General features: G+C 44.4%; 1 protein-coding gene across 2 annotated transcripts in view; it reads right to left on the reverse strand.

Annotated features, from left to right (window-relative positions):
- LOC137619757 (zinc finger protein 91-like) overlaps positions 1-11450 on the reverse strand; it is a 152327-nt gene that overhangs the window by 63322 nt on the left and 77555 nt on the right. The window lies entirely within an intron of this gene.

The following is an 11450-nucleotide window of genomic DNA, read 5'->3' on the forward strand; positions in this document are numbered from 1 at the left end:
GTTGAGTCTCCCTAACTCGGTGAACAGGGCTAACGATGACAGGGTCCCTGTTAGACTCATCCACTGTCTCACGAGCATCTGTTCCTCTTCAGCATGCTCAGAATGCACTCTAGGGCTTGGCTGATTCTTGGGGCCGACGGAAAAAGCCCGAAAAGCTTGACTCCGAATCTCCATTCCCAGGTAAACGAGGTTTGGGAAGGAATAAGCTGGGACTTTTTCTAAGTTGACCAAAAGACCCAGTTCCTTGATCAAGTCCAAAGTCCAGTTGAGACTCTCCAGACAGCGACGACTTGTGGGGGGCTCTTAACAGCCAGTCGTCTAAATAAAGGGAGGCTCTGATGTCCGCCAAGTGGAGGAATTTTGCAATATTCCTCATCAGTCGCGTAAACACCATAGGCGCCGTGCTTAGGCCAAAAACACAGGGCTTGGAATTGGTACACAACCTATTCCAAACACGAATCTCAGGAAAGGTTGGGAGTCTGGATGAATAGGAACGTGAAAGTAAGCGTCTTTCAGATCCAACGAGACCATCCAGTCCTCCTGCCTGACCGCTGCTAGGACCGACTTCGTCGTCTCCATAGTGAACGTCTGCTTGGTGACATAAGCATTGAGCGCACTGACGTCCAGCACCGGTCTCCAACCTCCTGTCTTCTTGGCCACCAGAAAGAGACGGTTGTAGAAGCCCGGGGATTGATGGTCCCGGACTATCACCACTGCCTCCTTCTGTAACAGGAGCGACACCTCTTGGTGTAACGCTAGCCTCTTGTCCTTTTCCTTGTAGTTGGGAGAGAGGTTGATGGGAGAAGTGGTCAGAGGGGGATTGCGGCAGAATGGTATCCTGTAACCCTCCCTTAGCCACTTGACAGACTGGGCGTCTGCACCTCTTCTTTCCCAAGCTTGCCAGAAGATCTTGAGTCTGGCTCCTACTGCTGTCTGGAGAGGAGGAGAGTCAATGTTTGCCTTTCGAAGGCTTGGGACCTTTCTTGGACCTGCCCCTGAAACCGTCTGGACGGGTACTTCCTCGGCTGGGGGCTCTGCCACGAAAGGGCGGAATAAATCTTGTAGCAGGAGTATCGGCCACTGGGGTGCGGTAAGTTCTAGGAACCGAAGGAGCAACCTTAGCCTTACGTGCTGAAGAGGCCACAAGGTCATGAGTGTCCTTCTGAATAAGAGCCGCAGACAATTCCTTGATAAGGTCATCAGGAAACAGGAACTTAGAAAGCGGAGCAAAAAGTAACTGAGACCTTTGACAAGAGGTGATACCAGTGGAAAGGAAGGTGCAAAGTTGTTCCCTTTTCTTGAGTACTCCCGAAACAAACATGGAGGCAAGTTCGCCGGAACCATCGCGAATTGCTTTATCCATACAGGACATTATAAGCATGGCCGAGTCCTTGTCAGATGGGGCAGTCTTCTTGCTCAAGGCCCCCAGGCACCAGTCGAGAAAATTAAAAATCTCAAAGGCGCGAAAGACTCCCTTTAAGAAGTGGTCTAAGTCAGAAAAGGTCCAGCAGACCTTAGAGCGCCTCATAGCCGACCTTCTTGGAGAGTCAACCAAACTTGAGAAGTCAGCCTGGGCAGAGGCAGGGATTCCCAAGCCTGGTTCCTCTCCTGTGGCATACCATACGCCCGCCTTAGAAGTCAGCTTAGTAGGTGGAAACATGAATGACGTCTTCCCTAGTTGCTGCTTGGACTGCAACCAATCCCCTAACATTCTCAAAGCTCTCTTAGAAGATCTAGCGAAGACGAGCTTAGTGTAGGCAGACTTAACAGGTTGCATGCCTAGAGAAAACTCTGATGGAGGAGAGCGAGGGGTAGCAGAAACAAAGTGATCCGGGTAAACTTCTCTGAAAAGAGCCAGGACCTTGCGAAAGTCAATGGAGGGTGGTAACGACTTGGGTTCCTCCACGTCAGAAGAGGGATCATCCAGGTGCGCAGCTTCCTCCTCAGAAACCTCATCACCTGAGGGTTGAGAAGCGAGAGGTAAAGTTACAGCGGTATGCTGAACGGCAGAATCCTGACAAGCGGGTGCATATACACTTGCGGATTCATCCTCAAGTCTCTGTTGAAGAGGATGAGGGCTGGTAATGACAAAGTCATGAGGCTGGGAAGAAGGAGGCTCTGCGGGAGTCTGGGGAGCAAGTGTGGTGAGAGGCGACTGTAGTAAAACCTGAGGTTCAGGCTGCAAAGACTGCTCAAGCTGAGGAGAAAGAGGTAGATGCATGCGTTGAGGTGGCTGACTCATTGCATGAGGTTCATGTCTCAAGAGTTGCGCTTGCTTCAAGGGTTGAGGTGGCTGCGCAGTAAGAGGTTCCTGTCTCACGAGTTGAGGTTCTTGAGGTGGGTGCTGCGAGAGTTGAGGTGGCGGCTGCGCAGAAAGAGGCTCCTGTCTCACGAGTTGAGGTTCTTGAGGTGCTTGCCTCGAGAGCTGAGGTTCTCGCCTCGAGGTAAGTGGAGGTATCAGCTGCGAGAGCTGAGGTGGCTGCCTCAAGGATGGCAGAGGTTGTCGTACCTCAAGAGGTTGCTGCCTCGAGGATGGTCTTACTGCAAGAAACTCTTGCCTCAAAGGTAGAGGAGGTTGTAAGGCATAAGACTCCTGTCCCCATTGTTGAGGAGGTTGCCGCGTGGTAAGAGGTTCCTGCCTCAAGGAAGGTGGAGGTTGCTGCACAACGCTGGTATCTGGCAACTCCCAACGCGGTAGCTCACGCATGGAGGTAGCTTGAGGAACCTCAACTTCGTACGTCTGGCAGACTGGACTGCGTAGAGGAGGAGGAGCGCTCGCAGGAGGAGGTGTAACCTTCTCTGCCTGAAACTCACGCATCAAAACCGCAAGCTGCGACTGCATAGACTGCAGCAAAGCCATCTTGGGATCAACAGACGTTGAGGTCTGTTGAGGCAGAGCCTTAACAGAAGTTGAGGTCTGTTGAGGCATCGCCTTACCTCTCTTAGGAGGCGTGCAGTCACCTGATGACTGCGGCGAGTCAGAGCTAGCCCAATGACTACATCCGGGCTGTAGAACTCGTGCGGTCTGGACTTTACGCTTAAGAGGTCTTGAGACCTGAGTCCAGCGTTTTCTCCCCGAAAATTCTTCTGCAGACGAGTTAAATAAGGGCTCAATCGTCTGAGAGTGGAAGTGACGATCTCTGTAAGATACGCCCGCAACCACCGAGGATACTGCTGTGCGCCGATCAAGGCCTGCCGAACCCTTTTGCCCTTCGACATTGCTTCTCCCCTGGGCTTGGGAGCTTGCAAGAGGTCCCGGACTGGGAGGACGACTGGCACGCACAGAAGTACCCTCACGCACAACACTGACACTGACACTAGCACTCGGCACAGCACTGGCACTACCACTTCCCACTGCACTTTTCACTTTAAGTTCCTTGACGTCTGCCAAGAGGAACTTGTGGTCACTCACTACCGACTCCACTTTATCACCTAAAGCCTGAATGGCACGTAAAACATCAGACATATCAGGCTGAGCACAAATAGTAGGATCGGGGGTAGCCACTACAGGGGGAGGAAAAGGTTGAGGATCATGGGGTGAGGAATAAAGCGAAGAGCGAGCCGAACTCCTCCTAACTCTCTCTCTCTCTAACTTAGTGGTATACTTGAGGAATCGAACAAAATCAAGTTCCGAAAGTTCGGCGCATTCCTCACATCGATCTTCCAACTGACAGGATTTTCCCCTACAGTCGGAACAAACGGTGTGAGGATCAACCGAGGCCTTCGGAATACGCCTAATACAAGTCCTACATCGTCTTTGGGGAGGAGCTTGAGAAAGGTCGGACATCTTGAATCAAAGAACAGTCAAGGGGGAATTCCAATTAAAGCAAAATATCGTTAACCATTAATCAAATTAATCTAAAAGCTATCTAAGCTAAGAGACAAGTTTCCTGTATAGCGAAAGCTGAAATCTTAGAGCAATACTTCACCAAAAACCGTGAACAAGACTCCAAAATTATAAGCGTATCCATGTAGGTCTTGCCGGAAGCACGACAGAGGAAAAATTGAGGTGGTGTCAACAAGAAGTACTGCAGTACCTGGCCACAGGTGGCGCCGTAGAATTCTGTCGGGCAACGGAGTTGACAGCTACATGATTATCGGGTAAGATTAATATTGAAAATTGTATTTTTCCTAACTATACAAACCTGAACTCTTTACTATGGGATATATGTATTAAGCGTAGCTGGAATCGAGCCATAAACTTGTACGCAAGGTGTCAATGACCCTTCGCTAGTTAGCAGGGGGTAGAATAGCTCTCACACTCACCCAGTTTGTAGTTAGGAAAAATACAAATGACTTCGCTCTTTACTAAGAAGACCCACTCTTAGGTGGGTGAAAGTCCAAATCTAAACTAGTTGGGAAACTTGACTCTGAGATCATTAGAGTGTGAGAGAAGTACCCTGACACCTCGTGAACTCTCAGTCTGATAAGCTGTACAGTTGACTGCATAGGCAACCATGGTGAATGAGTGGAAAACAAGCACTGTGACTTGAACAGGTAAGAATATAGTGTTGAACATGTTTTCATACTTGACCCTAGACATTACCTGTCTCCCACTCGAAGGGAGGGGGACATAAAGTATAGAACATATTCTAGACCATACATGGGAGAGGCTTCTTACCTGCAGTCAGAGGTAAGACAGCTTGCAGAGTCCTCCAAATGCTGTGACCCAAGAGGGGAAGATAAAGGAAAAAAAGGCCAGTCATTCTATCCACTCATCACAGACTATAACCGGGTAACGACTGCCCTCCACCGACTGCTACTTGTCCTGTAAGGGAGCTGAGGTACCTTAAACCATTTCTTGAGCGGCCTTTATGGGATACATTCTGCAGATAGCGGGAGGTGAAGGTTGTCTGCCTTTGCCAGATGCTCACTTGGAGTATCTGCACCACAGAGAAGTTTCTCTTAAACACTAGGAACGTACTTATGCCCTTAACGTCATGAGCTCGGGGTCTACATTCTTGTTGATTAGAGTTGCCATTAAGGGCATAGACAATGGCCTGTGGAATCCATACAGAGTTCGTGTCCTTTGCGATTCTCCTCTTGATCCTGCCCATGCTAACAAACAGTCGTATGACATGCGGGCGTGCTCCAGATGTGCGCTTGAAGAAGCACTGAAGTGCTCTCACAGGACACAGTAACAACTGATCAGGATCATCGGTTACATCATAAAGACTTGAAATCAGGACGGGCCCGAACCTAGAGACTGCCACAACTGGATTCCGAGTCTTAGCTACAAACTTAGGGACGACGCCGTGTGTTACCTGGCCCCAACACCTTGAATGGGCGTTCTAGGGAAGACCATACAACTCCCTGACCCTTTTAGCAGAGGCAAGGGCGAGAAGGAAAACGGTCTTCAGGGTCGGGCCATGATACGGAGGCAGCTGTGCACTCCTTCAAAACCTCCAAAAGCTGTTCCTTTGTGGGTGAACCTGGTAATCCCAAGTAAGGCCACAAATGACGCAAAGCATTGAGAGAGCTAGAATCCACACGGGCGGTAGGCGCTATGGCTTTGCTACGAGGTTTGTCCTGGAGTTAAATGGTCATCATTCTTGCTTGGCCATCCTCCAGAGAAAGTCGAACGAGCAGTCAGCAGGGCGAGTACAAGATGCCAGGAAAAGAAGTCAGGATTTCTTCAACCTCGGAGGAGAAGAATCACCTTTAGAGTACTTCGGCTGCTTACTGCCTACTGTACCGCTCCCACTGGGAGGATGACCACTCCCGACACTCGCCACAGGGAGAAGCCTGAATGCAGGAGTGTCGTCTACATGCAGGGCAAAATCAGTGAGGATCCGTCTCCTCAACAGACATAAACATGCTACAAGGGCAGCCCACTATTATCATTATTACTTGCTCAGCTACAACCCTGGTTGGAAAAGCAGGATGCTATAAGCCCAAGGGCTCCAAGTGAGGAAAGGAAAGAAGGAAAAACTACTAGAGAACTTTAAGAACAATAACAACATTAAAATAAATCTTTCATATATAAACTATAAAAACTTGAAAACAACAAGAGGAGGAGAAACAAGATAGAATAGTGTGCTCAAGTGTACCCTCAAGCAAGAGATCTCTAACCCAAGAAAGTGAAAGACATTGGTACAGAGGCTATAGCACTACCCAAGACTAGAGAACAATAGTTTGATTTTGGAGTATCCCTCTCCTAGAAGAGCTGCCAGGCAAACATAATCGCAATCCTTAACACCAAACACACCTGCAAAGACAAAAAAATCAGTCTTATGGCCAGGTAAATAAAGGATTGATGGGAGCGAAACAACACGTCTTCACTTTACCGAGCCAAAATCGTAAGTGATATATATCAGTGGGTTTGTGTGTGAACAGGGTGGCCGGTCTACCACCCCTAACTAGGGTCACTGATATCTCCTGCAAAAATCTATGGCTAGATTCCAGCTACGCTGAAAACATATATCCCGTAGTGAAGAGCGAAGGGTTTGTATATTGTGTAGGAATAAATACCTTGTAAGCCCTAAAAAATTGCATAAAATTTTCATACACCTGAGGAACAGAATGCCAGGAAGTTTACTCAGTATGAACTGTATAAATCATACGGTACTAGAGGTGTATCGTGTTGAATATACCTAATGAAACTAATTCTTCACCAGTAACTAAGATTAGCAAATCACGTGACTTGTGCAGATGAATTATTTTAAATCTAAAATACTTTTCTATTGATATTTCTTCCTGATAATTGATATGAACAATATTGAACACTATAATTCATAGACCCCGATGCCAACAAAACCTAAGCAGGTACTATAGAAACGATCTAAAATCTTCCTTCTAAAAATATTCTCATCCTCACTATTTCATCTATCTTCTCCTTTATCATGTTTCTTGTACTTAATGACACATATTCTTAAAAATACAAAATTAACTAAATAAAAGCAATTCTATACCATGATTTCCCTAAACATGTTACCTAAAACAGAAACCATAGTTTTCTTTATGTATCTGTGTATAAAGTAACTTTTGCAGCAACAGATATCTTTCCAAGTATTGATTATGTAATGATTTTGTTATTATTAATGTTGATTTACTTACTATTTCCTTAAACTTCAAAATAAATGAAATAAAGGAGCTTTAAATCAAGCATTTTCTTAACCCTTTTACCCCCAGGCTTTTTGGAAATTTCCAACCCTTAACCCCCAAGGGGTTACTTTTTTCCCAGCACATTTTGGTGTATATTTCTTTTAAATTGCTCTAACAGCCTTAATTTTTGTCATAGGGAGGTCAGGTTGGTCTCATTCTCTTGGAAAATGTCTGAATTTTCTCGAAAAATTATCAAAAATATGAAAAAAATAATTTTTATAACATTTTTTGCAAGGACGTACCGGTACGTCCATGGGGGTAAAGGGATGGCTTTTGTGAAACGTACCAGTACGTCCTTTGGGGGTAAAAGGGTTAACATTATGCCTAAACCAGATATCATTATTTTGTTTACGTTTCATCGCCGATCATAACGAACGCATTTACACATTCAAGTGATGACTAATGATATTAGGAGCTCTTAGTAAATATGTTTTTTTTTTTTTTTTACAAATATTTTACTTAACCACTTTCTTTTCGCTTAGGCAACAATAACAAACTACTGCTAATGACACTGATAATTTATGATAATTCTAAACTGTTACGGAAGATAATCGTACATTCCCTTTCCTAACTTCAGTTCTAAGTCAGTTCAATTTCATATCAACTTGTACTCACATCAATAATGGAACCACATGCAAAAGAAAAAAGTGCTAGACTAGTTTTAAATTAAAATTTATGCAAGTAGCCAAGAAATCGAGCAATTGTCCTGGTGCTAGAAGGTTTGATGTGACAGAGAAGATGGAGCGAGACTGGAGTGACGATAATTTGATTCATGATGGATTTCTAATGAAAAATTAATATAACGTTAATCTAAATGTTATTATCACCATCATAAACATTGCCATTAAAATGATCAAACTGTTACCGAAAGAGAAAAATAAAGGTTGCTGAGAACGAAACTACGAATAACTCGATGTTTACACTTTCTCAGCTGAACTCGCACAGATAAAAGATGACTTCATTATTATGGAATTTTTCCTCAAATACGTTATCTATTATGAACTTATGCCAATAATATGTAAGGTGTATATGGTTTGGTTACACTTATTACCACTTACTGTGCCGAGGCCTACGATACCCTACCGATAAACATGACCTGGAATTCAAGGTGTGATTTTCCTATCGGTTGTATAAGACGACCCCCAATTTTAAGGGATGAATTTTATGAAATATATGGTACCTTAATTCATACATTATTTTCCATACACGGACAATAGCCACTGGGAAAACTGCCCATCTAGGAATATTGCCACAGGAAAAATTAAATTACTCAGATTCCAGACTTTAGTTTTTTTAATACCTCTTGAAAACTGTTGATAGTTTTTCAAACCACTGATATTAATAAAATTGCTGATTACCTACAGACAATATAACTCACTTTCTATCTTTTATTATCTATTTAGTGCTCAAGATTTTCTCATCCTAATAACTGATATGATAATTTTAGTATTTCTGCTAACTTCAGCCCATAATGGTATTCATCAATAACAGTGAACATGAACACATGCTCGTTTATAAGCAACAGTTTATGCATCATAAATACGGGACAGATAATGACAGTAGAGTCATACACTAGATGTGTAGCCAACAAAATGAAAAACTGCAAGGTGAGGCAACATACAAAAACATCAAATAATGACTTTGAACTTTCGAAACATATAAACGAGGAGAAAAAGTCCCCTTTCATAGGTTAGCTACTCCCAAAAATTGGGGAAGTGACTTGGTATATAGAATAGTTTAATCAAGCAAGTCGCGTTCTGGCACCTCAATTTACTATGTTGTAGTGAACGTTGGAATGTGGTCGGCATTCAGACAATAGGCAGTCCGCGTGAGACACCAATATGTAGTGCTTTGTGGACTGTGGCCAGGTGTCGCACGCGGACTGCCTAGTGTCCGAATGCCGACCCCACTCCAACGTCCACTACTGTGTCTCTCAATGAAGCTGCCATCTCTCAAATGTCCCGTCCAAGTAACATGAGGATGTGGAGACAAATCCTTTCAAATTTTCATTCTGTTCTATGTGGAGGAACAGGATACGAAATACCACCAAAATATGCAATCTTTTCTGGCCTTCAAGATTTGATTCGTTTTAAGAACAGGGCAACTGATGGTACACCTAAAGTTGCTCCAGAATTTCATTATCAACTTTTACCCATTCATGTGCAGAGATAAAGTGACCATCCCACATGTCTTTGCTCTTTTACCAAACAAGACTGAATTAACATATAGAAAACTTTATGGAAAAATCAGTGAAATGGAGTTTTTATGATAAAACAAAGTTTTATGAATACTTACCTGGCAATTATATATATATAGCTATAGTCTCTGACGTCCGGCAGAATTTTTCAAAAACTCGCGGCAACCGCCGTGTGGTGGTTGTGCGGTTAGGTGGTTAACAACCCTTACACGGTGGTACTTGGAATTATTCCCGTTTTCTGTTCCTCAGATCATCTTTGCCCGACCTGTCTCCTGAGGGGAGGTGGGTGGGACTTAAAATATATATATAACTGCCAGGTAAGTATTCATAAAACTTTGTTTTATCATAAACTCAATTTTTATGAATAGAACTTACCTGGCAGTTATATATATATAGCTGATTCACACATTTGGAGGAGGGTGACAGACAGCTAATATCGTTGGGAAAACAACAATAAGTTGTAGGAGAAAAAACACCTTGATTCCTTACCTGCTAAGGTAGCCGACTTCAAAGGTTCCTGCCTCTTGAATCGCTTTCCCTTGGGAGTGTCAGCCAGGAGTGGACCTGCCATGCTGAAAGAACTCAATCGAGTCTGTCAAACAGGGTGAGACCAACAACTTGACTAGACTTCAGCACTACCTATGCCCCCTTTTTTTAAAAACTACAACCTTACTCAAACTAACCACCTAACCTTGCAGAATAGATATAAACTATCTAGCTAAACTGAGGGTACTGTACCACAAGTCTCAGACCTCAGACAACCATAAAAACCGAACCCCAACCACAGGCATACAAAAGTTAAGGTTGAGGAAAGGTAGTAACTCCTTTGGCTAATACAGAAGCCGTAGCTACCTACGGGCCCAAGGTGTAACACCTTTCATAATCCACTCTTACCTCTCTGAGAGGCGAACACAGAGTTGCTTCTCCAGAACGTTGCATCCATAATCTGTCTAACTGACATATTCTTACAATATGCCAGCGAAGTAGCGATAGCTCTCACCTCGTGAGCCCTTACTTTCAAAAGACCGAAGTTCTCCTCACACAAGAGGTGAGCTTCTCTTATAGTCTCCCTCAGGAAAAAAGACAAGGCGTTCTTTGAAAGCGGTTTTAGTGGATCTTTCACTGAGCACCATAAGGAGTTAGATGCGCCTCTCACATTCTTAGTTGAATTGAATATAAGATTTAGGCATTAAGCCAAGCACTGGGGCATCTTAGTGTGGGATAAATAAGCTTTAAGGGCTCTAACTGGACAGAGGAGCCTCTCCTGCTCTTGACCCACTAGATTAGTGAGGTTAGGGTCCTCAAAAGTTCTCGGCCAGGGTTTTGATGGATTCTCGTTCTTGGCGAGGAAGTCAATCCTTAAAGCACAAACCACTCCATTCTGATTGAAGCCCACTTGTTTTTCAATAGCATGAACCTCGCTGACCCTTTCAGCTGTGGCTAGAGCCATCAGGAAGAGGGCTTTCTTCGTCGCATCTCTAAGAGAAGCTTGCGAGATGGGTTCGAACTTCTTGGTGCAAAGAAACTTCAGAATCACATCCAGGTTCCAAGATGGGAGCCTTAACTGAACCTGCTTAGTTGTCTCAAAAGACTTCACGAGGTCTTGCAAGTCTTTATTTTGAGACAAATCTAAGCCTCTATGCCTACAGACAGCTGAGAGCATACTTCTATACCCCTTAATCGTGGATACTGCCAGTTTAGCATCCTGTCTGAGGGATAACAAAAAATCCGCAATTTGACTCACAGAGGTAGTGGTTGAGGAAACTTTGTGCTACCTACACCAAGCTCTAAAAGTCTCCCACTTAGATTGGTAGACCCTTTGTGAAGAGACCCTCCTCGCTCTGCCGATAGTTTTTGCAGCTTGCGCTGAAAATCCTCTCGCTCTGACAAGCTTCTCAATAGTCTGAAGGCAGTCAGTTTGAGAGCAAGGGGGTTTTGATGATACCTCTCGAAGTAGGGTTGTTTGAGAAGCTTTGGACTTGCAGGAAGGGTTCTTGGGAAGTCCACCAACATGTCCACCACTTCCGTGAACCATTCTCTTGTTGGCCAGAATGGAGCTACTAGGATCATTCGTCCCGATTCGAGGAGAGCGAATTTCATGACAACCAGATTGATGATCTTGAACGGGGGAAACGCATATGTGTCCATC

The sequence above is a fragment of the Palaemon carinicauda genome, chromosome 26 (genome assembly GCF_036898095.1).
Source record: "Palaemon carinicauda isolate YSFRI2023 chromosome 26, ASM3689809v2, whole genome shotgun sequence".
Taxonomy (NCBI): Eukaryota; Metazoa; Arthropoda; class Malacostraca; order Decapoda; family Palaemonidae; genus Palaemon; species Palaemon carinicauda.